The 15,561-nt window shown below is 39.9% G+C and overlaps 1 protein-coding gene and 1 pseudogene across 1 annotated transcript in view; one reads left to right on the top strand and one right to left on the bottom strand.

The window, feature by feature from the left end:
* The window catches only part of GRM8 (glutamate metabotropic receptor 8), a 651,221-nt gene that overhangs the window by 140,955 nt on the left and 494,705 nt on the right, over positions 1–15,561 (top strand). The window lies entirely within an intron of this gene.
* LOC102741435 (cytochrome c oxidase subunit FA4 pseudogene) lies at positions 9,295–9,692 on the bottom strand (annotated as a pseudogene).

Genomic DNA, 15,561 nt, shown 5'->3' on the forward strand with positions numbered 1-15,561 from the left:
AAGAATTACTGAATAAGATGTAAATATTTTTTCTCTAAGAGTAATAATAATATTTTGTGGAAAAATTAAAGTGCCCCTTGGCTGTTTTTGAGTAATTTTGAACTTGAAGGAAGAAATTATATTGATAATTTGTTGTCTTTCTTGGAGGCTTCAGCTCAGGAAAAGGCCATGGGAGTGATTTGGGCTTATCTAGAATTAGCAATGACGGAGTCTAAAGTTATATTATTGGAATAAGTTTTCTTTTGAAAGACTTGAAGATGCTTGGGATCTGTTCTTCTGCATTTACTAGGGCATGAAAATTTATTATACACAACAGTTAGTATATTTAACATTTATCCCAGTGCTGTGCTATTGTGGAAAATGTAGAAAAGGCCTGGTGTTGTTGGACAGATTGGGATAATTGATTTAATTCAAGAACTGTCCACACCTGTTGTTAGTGTACATGATACCATACTCTTTGCTCTTTGAAATTTTAAATTTCATCATTATTTCTATAAAAATGATTCAAACATTCAATTAAACTTTAAAATATGACAAATTATATTATCTTCTTGCATAAGAATCCTAAGTTTTTCTTAGAGGAAATGCCCACTCAAATGAAAACAAAAGCTTCTGGAAGCAGGGTTAATGCATTATTTAAGCAGCTGATGTCAGTTCTCACCAGAGTGATAATTCACCAAGAGAAGGAAACTGATAGAGTATGTATTGAAATGATATGTTTTTTGCAGTGATACTGTACATTCTTCAACTACAGGTCACATTGTGTGCATGAAACAGATTGCTATGAAAAATTCAATACAGGACATAATTTGCCAGTTGTTGCAGAATCTGATAAAATGCATTGTTCTAAAAGTTAAGTGAGATCGCAGTTTTATTCTTTTGACTAAAAAAAGAAATACTTAGTTTTCACTTTTGGGGAGCATTGCTATACTTTGGTAATACTGTCACATAAAAGGATTCAGATGGTGCCGTTCATTATTCCTGTTTCTGTCTTAGTCATTAGTATGGGAGAAAATAATTTTAGTGCCTTGTGTATGCTCCTGATTAGAGCAACACATTTCTTCAATGTTGATCCTTTCAGTATTCTGTGACTTGATTGGCTGTCCATTCTATTTCAGCTCTCACTTATCTGGGGAATGGAGGGGGGCTGGATTGTCAATTAATATGCAGAATACTGAAAAGGCCAAATTGGTACCACACTAGAGTATGCCATGGAATATATTAAATATCAAAACCATCCCTCATTTTAATGACAAAGATTTTTATCTAGAACAAAAATAGCTGAAAATTAAACCTTTTACATGACAATGATATTAATGGGAATAGCAAATGGTAGCAACTTAACCCATTCTGAAATGATCTGATGACTCTGATGAAAATTCATTAGTTCTGTAACATTCACTTCTCTTACTACAACATTGATGACATTTCTGTCACCATGTTAGTAGTGTGTTTTTAAAAATCTTAGTATCTTGACTGAGAAGGAGATGTATAAATTCATTTTGTGGAGTGTCTGCCTATTAATAAAATTATATATTTTCCCAATTCTTATAAATTTTCCTGTACTCTGTTCTGAATTTCTCTCTTTAGAAACATTGATTGCTAAGAAATTCCAGTGTAAATTGAGGCTTCCAATGTTTCCTCTCTGATTAATTCAGACAGATTATAATGGAACGATAAGGAAGTGAAAATCTGTTTAGCGATAATTGCTTGTATGGTTTGATTAGAACATTTTTCATTTTAACAAATCTGAGACTTGGGGGAAGTGTCTGTGAATCTTGGAGAATCAAGAAAATGAGTGAATGATGGTTATGAACACAGACAGATGTCTGTGATGGCTCTTGTCTAGCCAAGATCATTCTAGGGAGAGCAGGACAGGAGTTACTTGATAAAATAAAGACAAATAGTCCCTTGATATCCTAGCTATTATAGTATCAGCCCAAGGCATTCTTGACTATAGGATTTTTTTTTTTAAAGGCAAAAACATTTGAGATCAGCAAATAGCACAATTTGATTAGAGCATATTTTGTGTCATGATGTATAGGAGACAAAATTGGAAGGCTTGACATGGACGCATAGTTGAGTATTCCACCTCCCAGAGAGGTAATTTTATTCATCTTCTACACAATGAAGGAAACTGCTCAAGAGAGAGGGATCTATCAGAACGTATTTAAGATTGTATTAATGAGAAGTGGAAGATGGGGAGACCAGTTGAGAGGCCTTTGCAATAGCAGTCTTAGCTTGATATAGGGCAGTGACAATAGAAATGGAAGAGGGAACAGACTTAGGAGATATTTGTGAGGTGGGGTCTATGGAACTTAGGAATTGATTCGAAGTAGAGCTTGAGGGTAAGAAGAAAATTAAAGTTGAACTTGAAATTCTGAACCTAGGCAATTAGGAGAATGCAAGTGCCACAAATAGAAAAGAGTCAGTAAAATGGAGAGGTTGGTTTGGGATTGGATGGGAAGTGTGGTTATTGTATTTGATTACAAATACAATAAATTGTAGGTACCAATACATATCTCTTAGGAGAAAAACAGCAAAGAATGTTTGTCTAGAGCTGAGAGGGGAACTGAGATATAGACCTGAAGCTCATTCTCACAAAATTGATAATTAAGGTGGGAAAGGTAATTGCTGAGGTAGAAGATGTAGAGTGAGGATTGAAAGGGGCTGAGGATAGACTCTTGGGGGAGAAGTTTTATGTAAAGGTAAATCATAACAAGACTTGGTAAGGATGTAGAGGAAAGGGAACCCTTGTACACTGTTGGTAGGAGTGTAAATTAGTGCAGTCATTATGGAAAATAATATGGAGGTTACTCAAAAATTAAAAATAGAACTACTCTATGATCCAGCAACCCTACTTTTGAGTATATATCTGAAAAAAAAAAATGAAATCAGTATCTTGACGATATATCTGTACTCTCATATTCATTGTGGCACATAATAGTCATAATAACCAAGATATGGAAACAACCTAAGTGTCCATTGATGGATGAATGGTTGAAAAAATATGTGTAAGTAGAATATTATTTGGCCTTAAGAAAGAAATCCTGCCATTTGTGACAAAGTAGATGAACCTAGAGGACATTATGCTAAGTGAAATAAGCCAGACATGGAAAGACAAATAGTACCGAAAAAGTTGAACCCATAAAAACAGAGGGTAGAATTGTGGTTTCCAGGGGTTAGGGAGTAGGAGAAATGGGTAAATGTTGGCCAAAGAGTGCAAGCTTTCAGTTATGCCAGATGAGTAAGATGAATGTATAGAATGGTAACTACAGTTAATACTGTATTGTATACTTGAAATTTGCAAAGAGAGTTGATCTTAAGTATTCTCACTACACACACACACACAAATAGTAACTATGTGAAGTGATGGATATGTTAATTAGCTTGATTGTGGTAATCATTTCACAGTATATACATATTTCAAAACATCATGTTGTACACCTTAAGTATATACAATTTTCATTTGTCAATTATATCTTAGTAAAGCTGAGTAAAATTGATATAAATGGAAAAAAAGTGTGGGAATAATGGCCTAGACTTAGCAAAGCTAAGAGTAAGTATGGCAGAGTGTTATCTTCTCTTGATGGGTTTGTGGCTATGAGGGGACTCTCAGTCTCCTTTGAAGAAGATTTCCATGATGGGAGATGGTAGGAGTTCTTGAGGAAAAATTCAGGGATATTGAGCTGATTTTCATAGGAGAACAGGAACTTTTGCCAGAGAGCATAGCTGAACATGTGTGGTACAGTGGCAGGAATCAAGGGGTGTCCTTGAGGGGGTGCATTAGTTCCCTAGGGCTGCCATAATAAAATGTCACAAACTAGATGGCTTAAAACAACAGGAATGTATTGTCTCACAGTTCTGGAGACCAGAAATCTGAAATCAAGTTGTTAGCAGGGCCATGCTGCTTCTGACAACTGTAGGGGGGAATCCTTCCTTTCCTTTTGTAACGTCTGGTTTCTGCTAGTCATCCTTGGTGTTCATTGGCTTATAGAGACATCACTCCAATTTCTGCCTCTGTCATCATATCACAGTCTTCTCCTTTCTTGTGTCTGTCTGTGTCTTCTCTTATAAGGATGTCCATCATATTAGATTAAAGGCCCACCTTACTCCAGTATGACCTTATCTTAATTGCATTTGTGATCACCCTATTTCCATATAAGGTCACATTCTGAGGTACTGGGTTTTAGGATTTCAACATACCTTGTTGGGAGACAAAATTTAATACCCACAGCAGGGAACAGTAGTGAAGATGGGTGTACATAGGGAGCTAACTAGCAGTGACAGGAATGGGAGGTAGACCAGGAGGATAATAGATTAGAAATGAAGATGAGAGGGGTGCTAAGTAGAAAAAATTTGGTTAAATGGAGAAGCCTATAACAAAACCAGTTCAGAAGTTTCTTGTTGAATGTTACAGGATTTGAACCTCCCTATCCTGTCTACTTGGGTAGATGGAGTGACCTAATGGATGATTCAGGGTTCCATACTAGGGTAGGTGGTGGGATCCAAGTCTGGCTTTCCTAGGCTTCTAGGTAGTTAAGATCACAGTGGGCACTCCCTGTGCAGTGGTGAACTGGCCGTTCAACCCCCCTGCTTTGTGTAATCCCAAGGTGCTGCTCTTTTCAATGACATCAGGAAAATTATGGACATCCAAAGAGTCCTATTGAGCCTAATTTATTTTTATTTTCCCTTTTGGGCTCTCTTGGCCTGAGGGAAGGGAATAAGTTCAGTTGCTGCTGTTTGTTAAGACTTATCCATGTTGCACACCCTCAATTGTTAGGACCAGAGTCCTCTATTTCTGTCTTGTTTTAATTATTTGATACAATGTTTTCATTGATATTGTAATAAGGAGGTTCATAGTATATGCTTACATTTTTCCATCATAAACTCTGGGGCTTGCAGCTTGTGACTCAAACAAATGACTTCCTTGAGTCTTTAGACAGGCTTTCACTTGTCTTACCTTATTATATTATTTTTAAAAAGAAGACAGGATAATAAATGTTAATGCTACCACTATCATTATAAGAGGCAAGAAAGCTAAAGCTTTATCTTTGAAGATAAAAGGAATTTGTGAAAGCATTATATCTTTTCACTGTGGATTTGTACAGTATGGCAACACACCTCCTTTAATCAGTCATCATGTTTATGAATGGCTTATTGAAGATGACAGGCCTGCGAGTCATCATTGCACACATTACAGGGGCCAGAATAGACCTGATTCTGTCAAATCTTCTAGCATATGTGACTTTTTTTTTCTAACTTGCAAATGCTGGAAGCTTCCAACTATCGTCTGACATGTGTTTGGAATCTTAAAATCGCAGAATTGGAAGGGATTGCAGAGGTCGTTGGACTGGCACAATCTGTTTGAAATGTTAATGCAATAAACCAATTTAATTAATTCTTTTTTGTGTATATAATGACTGACACTTGCCAATAGTGATTTATTTTTTGGCGGGGGTCAAGCAATAAAGTCAGGGAGATTTCATTCCTAGTATATAATTGAAAAGTGTCCACTGATCATATTTTTAAACTATGTCAGTACCATTTTAAAAGAAAGCATTTTTTCCCTCTTGGATTATAAACAAGAACCAAGTTTCTATTAGCTGAAATGGATTCACTTCAAGATTAAAACAAAGTATTTTCAATGACAGAAAGAAAGGAATACATAAAGCACAGCTTTTCCCCTCAGATGTTCATTGCTTTGGAAAAATGACTTCCAGCAGGCAAAAATCAATTTGACAAAAGTATTAATGTTGTAAAATACTATGAATGAAAGGAAACATTTAAATTCAATTGAAAATTTTACTTTATATTCCTACAGCTGAGTTCCATTGATAACGCCAAATTTTAAGTTGCAAATGACATTTAATTAATATTAACACCAGGTAATTGGCAAGAATAACTTCAAAGGAGGGCTGAGGAAATTGCAAATTGGAACTGCAGGTGCAGTGATCCTGCAGAAGCTTTATAGGGATCCAAAGAAAGTGTATATGATTTTAACAATTACTGCAGAACCTGATCAAATAGAGCATCATTTCAAAGCTGTTTTTCACCTTGACCTTTCTTAATATTTAGGGCTTAGGAACTGCTAAGTAGCAGCAGCTGCTGTTAATGTGAAATAGCAAACAACATTCAATTAGTGCTTTCAGACCTATGATTCTTAATGCTGTAGTTAAGTGTTCCGTAAACAATGGCAGTTTGATGCAGTGGAACCCACGTTAGAGTCAAGAAGTTGTTTAAATCTCTCTTCTTCAGTTATGAGACTTTGAGGATTAATTTTCTTGTCTGAAAAATGGGAGCCCTCTCCTCAGTGGTCATTAAATGATATAAAGCTGATGAATGTTATTCATAAACTCTAACATGCTATTTGATATCAGGTACTACTAGTGAAAGGAATGGGGATAAGATGGATTTTTCCCCCAGTGTGTGGCAAATCTACATATTATGAGGGTAGTAGATGTACTGCCTGGTGTGTAGGATAAATAGCCAGAGAGGGCTTGACTTGATTCATTAATTACCTTCAAACTTATTTATGTTCTTCCTAAGAGATCATGGAGATCAGAAAGGAGGATTTTGTGAAGCTCCTGACACCTTCCCCTCTTTGTTCTCCTTATTAGTCTCCATAACCACTATGGTAAGTCTTCTACCCTAAGTCTTATTCTTGTCAGGTGACACAATAAGTAATATTGTGTCACCTGACAGTTGTCTTTGCTTGGGTCTGGTTGTTTAGTTGCCACTTAGAAGAGTTGAGATTTCAGGACAAGTCTGGAATATCTTGCCTTGTCTTCATAGATGTGCTCCTATAGGTTCCTTGGAACCACTTGGCACTCTGACTGTAATCCTGACCTCTCTGTATCCATCTTCTCCCAGATTGTGTTTTTCTCGGGGGATAGACCCCCACCACCACCACCGCATACCCACCCCCATGCCAATATCCAGCAGAGTGCCTGGCACATAACAGATGCTTTATGAATGTCTGTTAAATGACCATTGTCACCAGATTCATGGTTGTGTTGGTATTGGGAGCCTAGACGTCAGGCTTGCTCAGGCTCTGGGATCTGAAAGGGAGAGATGTTTCCAACAACGGTTTATACATTTTCTTTCCTAATGTGTAATCGAAGTGGGAAACTTCAGGGGTTTCCATATTGTTGAGCCACTTAGAATTCAGTTTTTTCTTACTGGCAAATACCAAAGCCTATAGTTTGTAGGTGGAGACCACCTCTAAGCTCTCAGGTCAGACAATGCTAGGGAGTAATTAAATGCTTCTCTTGAGCTGGGTTTGAGTTCCAGAATTGTCATATCCTAGCTCTGAGGCCTTGGGTAACTTAATCTTGTTGTGCCCCAATTTCTTCATCTGTGTAATGGATTTAACAACTGTGCAAGATGTGAATGAGATCATACATAACAATGTGTGGCACATGGTAAATGCTCAATCATTGCTAGCCTGTATTGTGTTAGGAGTTCATTCTCACCAGTGGGTAACCAAGGAGGGGTCTTATTGCCCTGAACCTGTATCCAGTTTGCTTGATGAGCAAATAAGAAGGCAGAGTGAGGTCCAAACAAGTGCTCAATTAAAGGCCACCAGTGCTCCTTATTCCTGAATCTTGCTTCGTACCTCCTAGCAGTGACCAATCCTATTATTTCTATTTTTAAGCCTGACTGATTTGTTACCTAGAATAGTGTTGGCACATAGTTGAATGCATGAGTTACTTAAATATCAGTCATCCTTGGAACACTGTTCTCTTTCTCTTCCTTTTTCAACCTAAATATTAATCTATTCAGCTAGCATTTATTGTGCACACACCCTGTATCAGGACATGCTTGTGCTAGGCTTAGGATATAGAGACGAATCATGGCTTCTGCTTCCTAGCTGGGCACTGTGTATCAGAGGACTCAGAGATGCAAGCAAACCATTACAAATGGATGTGATTGTTGCCTTAACAGAGGTATCATTTCTGGGCATTGCCCAAGAACACATTGCCCCAAAAAGGGCCTCCGGCAGTTCATGTAACAAAAAGACCTGGCATAACACAGTGGAGGGTGGCAGTCTGTGAAACTTAAGCTGAAAGACAGTACACCATGTGATGGGAAGTGATATTTAGATAACTCCAACAGAAACATAGTTCCCTGAATAAGAGGCAGCACAAAGAATTGAGTGTGGAATATACCAACTTTGTAATGAATGTTGTGCTTATTTGTGAAATGTTTAATAGCTGTAAAATGTATATAGCTTTTTGACCATTTTTATTTCTTGATCTATTGACGATTACTCCGGTGTATCCACTGATGGACAAGTGTATGACTTGCCCTCTCACATTAGCTCTTCTCCCTGATCACTCCTTCCCAGCATCGCTTATGCCTTTGGCAGTGTTTTCATCTTTGTTTAGTTCCTGAGTCTGAGCCAGGGCCAACAGTTTTCCTCAACCTCAGCCCACAAATTTCCAGGGTTTGAAATGTTTTGACCATGATAGACCCTGTGCCTTGTGGTCCCAGGGTGAGCCCTGATCCCCTCTCTAGGTCACTGCAAACTTACTGTATTATCCCATCCTTGACTCACACTCTGGATCTGTGGGAATGGGGCTCTGCCCCCGACTCTGAACTCTGAGGTTTGGGCCATGACACACTGCTGATTCCTTGTCAGCTCTCTCACCTTATTGGGTGGGGGTGTCCAGGCCTGCCTATATTCTCGCACAGTGGCTGTAATCTGACTCTACATAAAGTTGCTAAGCACAGCCCTGCCTGTGGAGTGGGCCCCTGATATGTCCTGGGGTCCTGACCCTCTCTGGCTTGTTGCCTTTACATCTCCCACATCCTTTTAGTGTCCTATCCCTAGAATAAGAGAGCTTAGCCTCAGATGATGGTGTGAGGTTCTTTTTCAGAGATTCCCAGGCAAATTCTTGGGAAGGGACAGGATCTGTCATTTTAGTAGGCAGTCCCTGTTTTGAGTTATTTTTTCCTGCTACCTAACTCTCATCACCAACTATATTACTTTTCTAGGGCTACCATAACAAAGTACAGCAAACTGGGTGGCTTAAACAACATCAGTCTAGGCTCAAGTCCTGGATCAAGGTATCTGCAGGATTGGTTCCTTTTGTGCATTGTAAAGGAGTATTTGCTCTATCCCTCTCCCCTGGCTTCTGGTGGTTTGCTAGCAATCTTTGGTGTTCCTTGGCATGTAGACCTATCATTCTGATCTTTGTTTTCATCTTCACAGGGTGTTCACTCTGTGTGTGAGTGTGTGTGTGTGTGTCCAAATTTCCCCTTTCTTCTTTTTTTTTCCCCAAGTTTCAGATATTTATTATTCAGTGTAAACCCCAACACAATATACCAACATGATTTCGTTCATTTAGAGGGGAAATATTTCCTGGATAAGTGGAAAATTGTGTGGATGGCTTCTGGAAGACCTTCATTCTAAGCAGCTTTGTAGTGAAACATTTTATTTAGAAGTCTGAACCTTCTTTCTTCAGTTTGCTGTAATCTACATTCACTGAGTAGAACTTGCATTGGTCATTGGGAACCAGTTTGTTCCAGGGTTCTGGGTTATTCTTCCTAACCCAACTGACATCTGGATTGAACAATGCAAGGTGCAAGACATACAGTGCTGCTCCAGTACCTCCTGTCCCAATAAATACGAAGAGGGGGATCAAGCTTGGATGCTTCTTGGCCTGACCGATGGTCTGGCGTCACATGGTTGAGGCAGAGGCCTCCTGTTCAGGAGAAGAAAAAACCAAACGTGGAAGGCCCGGCACTAAGTAATCCCTCCAAATTCCCCTTTTCTATAAGGACACCAGTCGTATAGGATTAGGGGCCCACCCTAATCTAATATGACTTCATATTAGATGACCTCATATGAGTATGATCTCATCTTAATCACATTTGTAACAACCCTTAATTAAATACATCTGCAATGAAAATAAAGTAACATTCTGAATTACTAGGAGTCATCATATGAGTTTTTCTGGTACAGTTCAATCCATAACGCCAACGATGGCTGATGGATTTATGGAGTTCTTTCTGAATCGAACCCACATTAGTCCTGGTTCTTTGGATTCTGGGCATTGGGCTACTCAGTTTCTCCTGAGGCATCAGCTTTTATAACCAGGTTAAGCAACCTTGTTTCCCCTTGTCCTTGCAGCTGGTCTCTGCATGCCTCAAAACTGAATGCCCGAGTCATGACAAGTGTGCACTTCTCCTCCTTTACCTAGTGCTAAAGAAATCACATTCTTTTATTTCCTTTTCCAAAGTAATTTCCTCATTAAAGCCATTCTGTTTGGAAACTGTAGCACTAGATGGGAGCTTTAAGGTGCAATTTGTACTTCACTGTGTCCATAGGAGAACATAATATAAAAATACCCTCCTGCAGAAATGAAGAAGCATCAGAATCCATTTATGTCATTTTTGTAGGCCTGAAAAGGTTGGCCTGAGAATTAGGAGTGTGTTTTCCCAGTTTATTACTTATCAACTGAGTACTAATTATGGTTTCCTTGAAAATAAATGGCTCAAGAATAGTACAATCAGAAGGCTATGAAATGAATAGTTTGTTGAAATAGGTGCCAATTATTTCTGGGGTCGTGTCCCTTGGCAAAACCATGCTGCACAGTCTTTGTTCTCTAACATCTGCATGTTTGACAGATACTGGGCTTCTTTCTTGGCTTCTTTCAGTGTTACCTGACCAGAGCCATTCCATGACTCACTGGGGACCCCACAAGGGGAAGGCAGGGGAAAGGAGAGAAAGTGAAACTCAAGTCAGCACATTTTGTTTCTTGTTAACAGCTCTGGGAAGAGGTTTGGTCGGGAAAGGAATTTTAAGTAATGATTTAAACATATCTTCTGGCACTGTAGCAATGAGAGAGAGAGGGAAAAAAGCCTCTTGTAGCAGCTCAGATACACCTCCAAGGCCGTGGTACTCAGGGCCATGTGACTCTGGGGCCACATTTGCATCATGTATCACGGCTGGCATGCACATAATGGACTATTAAGGGAAAGTGGGATGCACTGAGTACATTGCCAGCCTTTTGTGTTTGATTTCGTGAAGGACAACCAGTGTGTTCCCCTTCAAAATTATGCATGATGCTATTGCCAGAAGGAATCCTGCATTCGGTGGAATTATTCATGTGAGCTGATGTGACAGTTTATTCAACAAATACTTGAGTACCTACTGTGTGTGTGGGCTCTGTTCCTAGGAGGTTATGGATATGGTGTTGGACCAGTCAGACCTGGTTCCTGCCCTTGTGGGATTTCTAGTTAAGCTTACAGTCTTTACATTTCTCATGTCCTTTTAGTCTCCTATCTCTAGGCTATGGGAACTCAGCCCGAGCCAAAAACAGTGTGAGATGCCTGAGATTGAGAGTCCATGAAAATGCGGAGAGGGGCCCTGCATCTGCCACATCAATAACTAGATCCCCTCAGTGTTCTGGAGGCTTCCATGGCATGCTGAGAGGGAAGGGACATATGTTTGGAGGAAAAGTACACATGTGTGTGTTTGTGTGGGTATGCAAAAGGATATACCTGGACCAAGGAAGGAGACAGGCCCACTCCCCAGGGCAGGTGTTTGGGAGCAACACCAGGTGCCAGTGGGGTGAGTGCCATTCAGGCATACAGAGCATAGATCAAGAAATTATGTTCCCAGGTGAGTAACGTGAACTTCCTGCCGTGTGGCACACCTGGAATTCCTGCCTTCCCCTACATTGGTCTGGTTAATGTTTCCTTATTCTTCTGTTCTCAGATTCTTTCCCAGAAGTCTTCTTTGATCTCCTACTCCTCCTCCCAGCTAAGTTAGGGTTCTCTTCTCTATGTGCTGTCAAATAAAAACGAATCCAGACATGGATAAGGAGAGACTTTATTCAGAAGACAGACTATTGTAATAGAGAATGCCCCTATCTCAGAAATCTGCAAACATGAAAAAATCAAAGGGGAAAAAGTCTTTTCTTTACAGGGTAGAGAGGAATAAGCAAAAGCTTGATGGAGATTTTTAAAAGGGAAGTTTGGGCAAGCAAAGGGGAAATGACTAGTGAGGTCTGATAGGAAAGTGTCCTCTTGTGGTCAGCCAATTCCCGGGGGAAACTAATAAGGGGACATGTTCCATTTTTCAGTGCTTGCTCAGATTTGGGGGCAGACAGAGTTCTGAGGCATGTAGGAAGGAGAGAAGCCTGACCTAAGTTTTGTCAAGACAAAGTAGAAGGGGTCACTATGAACACTTGGTCAGTTTCTAGGTACTTTACAAATAGATATCTTACCACTTTGTATTTTAATTACTTCTTTGTCTTCCTTCAGAGGTAGAGAGCATACCTTATTTATCCTTGTATAGTACTGTGGGTCTAGAAGAGGTTCTAACAATGCTTGTTGAGTGAGTAGATAAATGAGCACAAAGCAGGTGAGTGCATCCTGGGGACAGGATATCAGAAGGAGGTAGTTTGGAAGATGTAGGTAGGTGGACAGGCTAGCAGTCCTCATGGAAGGGGGTGCACCCTGCCTAGGGTCAGGATGCAGCATCACATCCTACCTTCTGGCATTTGGGAGACTTGGGGTCTGGGCAGCAGGATGGCTCTACAACAGGAAGTTTCATGGGAAGGAAGGAGAACTAGGAAACCAGAGTTCAAGGCCAGGTTTAAGTTGGGAAACAGAAGCAGTATCTTAAGTAGATGACAGCATGTTTGATGCCCAGATTGGTGAACTTGCTTTTGAGAACCAGAACCAGACATGACCTATAAGTTGAATTAAAAGTTGAATTAAGGTTTAGAGCTCTGTGAGGTCTGACAAATAGGTGGATGCAACATCAGAAAGTAGGTAAATGTGTTGAATGTATTACTCCCCTTTCAACTGCCTTTGAGTGTTCAGGTATATAAGTATGTGGTATGATTCATGACTGTAAGATGTCCTAAAGGTATATGGCTTCTGGTATTTAGAGCCATGAGGAGCTTCTTTATTCCTGATTCATTTGACAAATGATTGGAGCCAATATGAGGTTCCAAGGATTGTGCTAGGTGTTGAGAATTCACATATGTGGTCTCTGGCCTCAAGGGGCATAGATTCTAGTGAGGAGACTGATTTTAAAAGAAAACCAGTAAACAAACTAATAATTATAAATTCAAGCTAATAATTATAAATCGTGTCTAATTAAGAAAGAAATAATGCATGTTTACAGTTTATTTGTGCGATATCTGGGAAGCTGGTGTGGCTAGAACCCAGCAAGGAAAAGGGTAGCAGCTCATGAGATAAACATCAGTCAAAGGCATGATTGACTGGTTTTTTAGACCATGGCAGAATGTGTGGATTTTATTTTCAAGCAATGGAAAACCTTTGAAGGCATTTGATTTGGAGGGTGGCATGGTATGATTGAGATTTTAAGGGGATCATGTGTAGAAACTGGATTGCAGGGCAAGACGGAAGCCGAAGATGAGTTAGAAATTCATTGCAGGCAAGGCCTGAGGTTGGCTTGGACTAGGGTGGGGGTAAAGACAGGTAGATGTGTGAGTTGGCTTAGGTATAAGTACAATTGAAGTTCCAGGCCTGGGGGAGTAAGGTGACTTACGGCTATGGGCATCTAAGCCTCTGAAACAAAAGTCCTTTAAGACGTGTTGGCCAGCAGCCAGGTGTGTCCTGGAGCACTTAGATTGGGATGGGTGTGTCCCAAATGACTGTGTGGCTCTCCTAAAAAGATATTTCTGGGGGGGGGCGGGGGTGGGGGGAAGTCAAGTGAATTATTTCTTGGCAAAATTTCACTTCAACTAATACTTAAATGAAAAAGAACAAAAAGCTTAAGTGTCCCCCAGGTTGCTATTATCTTTTTTTTTTTTTTAAACAAAATCCATTTAGAGATCTTTATAGCTGTTTTTCGAGTGCTAGGAGGACCTGAAGTTTAGAGTGTTCTTGTTAATAGTTTCAAACATTTTCCTCTTAACTCATATTTCTTGTTGCTCTTTTACTCGTATTACTGATTAATTTTAAAACTCATTAATCATTATGCAGTTTTCTGAACATTTTTGTGCTCCTGTAATACAGTGGTGATTCTGGAAACACTCCTGGGTCCACATAGTCAAGGGTCATAGAAATGGGTGATTTGACACTTTGGTCTCTAAAAATTAGGTTTTAGTCCATCTTTCATTTAAAGTATGCAAAATTATGATTTGACCTGATAACTTTTGATTTACAAATTCCAACATGCATCGTATCTATTAAATGTGAATATTTGCTTACCAAAGTCTCAATAAAGCTTCAATGGGAAGTGGAGCCTCTCTTGCTCACCACCCCCATCCTGTCTTATTGTCTCCAAATCCAAGACTCTCCTTAGATAACGCGTTGAAAACCCAGGGAAAATCGTGTTCTTTTTACTACCACTTGCTATTTCTCTTTTGAGGTCGCAGACTTTGGTTTCTGCAGTCATGTTTCTCATCTTTGCCTTGCCAAGCTGCAGGGAGAACAAAGAGACAATGTTCTCCAAACAGCCTAATTTCTTACCTTTCCTTCCTTCTCCCCTCACTCGCTGTCTTCCATGCCACACCTTATGACCTGAACGTTTTCTAATGTGCCTGTGTGGATTTTCTTCCATTTTCTGGAAATGCTGCATCCTTGGTGTCTGCCTAAAGCTATTTTTTTCTTTAAGACCCAGCATTAATGATATTTAGTGAAGCCTTCCTGGATTCCCTTAAGTAGTGTTAATTGAGCTCTTTTCTGAGATTGCAACACTTTGTACACACCTTTAGTAAAGAGAGCATTTATTTCACTGTCTTGGTCTGGACTCAAACCAATGAGGGATTTTGGGGTTCAGAAACTTAGAAAGTCTAGGAATAAATCTGACTTCAGGTAGGCTCAGCTCTGCATTTTAAAATGAAGTCAACAGGAAGGAGTTCCAGTTCTGAGCTCTGCTTTCTTGCGTGTTGGCTTTATCCTCAGGTTTCTTCCACGTGGTGGGAAGAAGGCCACCAGCAGCTGTGGGCTTACATACTGCCAGTTTCCCAGAGCTGCCTTAACAAATTGCCACACACTGTATGGCTTAAAACAACAGAAGTTTATTCTCCCACAGTTGTGGAGCCAGAAGTTGGAAATCAAGGTGTTGGCAGAGTTGGCTCCTTCTGGAGGCTCTGAGGGATAATCCACTCCATGCCTCTCTGCAAGCTTTTGGTGGCTGCCAGCAATTCTTGGCATTCCTTGGCTTGCGGCTGCATAACTGTAATCTCTTTCTCCATTGTCACATCACCTTTCTCTCTTTGTGTTTGTGTATTTTTTTCTGTTTCTTATAACAACACTCATTGTTGGATATAGGACTCGCTTTAATCCAGAATGATGTCATCTTGAGTTTCCTCCCTTAATTATATATGCAAGGATCCTTATTCCAAATAAGACCACATCCTGAGTTCTAGATGGACATGTCTTCTGGGAGTATACCATTCAACCCACTCTGGCAATGTTAGTTCCCTCCCATCAGTTCCAGCAGAGGTCCAGGCTTGGCCCCACCATGTTGGGTTATAGTCCATCACTCAAACAACCACTGTGGGCTAGGGAAGGCACTATTCACCTTGGACTTCACATGAGTCACATGCCCATCTGGAGCTGGGAAGA

Source organism: Leptonychotes weddellii, chromosome 12 (genome assembly GCF_054177405.1).
Source record: "Leptonychotes weddellii isolate Sample4059 chromosome 12, ASM5417740v2, whole genome shotgun sequence".
Classification (NCBI taxonomy): Eukaryota; Metazoa; Chordata; class Mammalia; order Carnivora; family Phocidae; genus Leptonychotes; species Leptonychotes weddellii.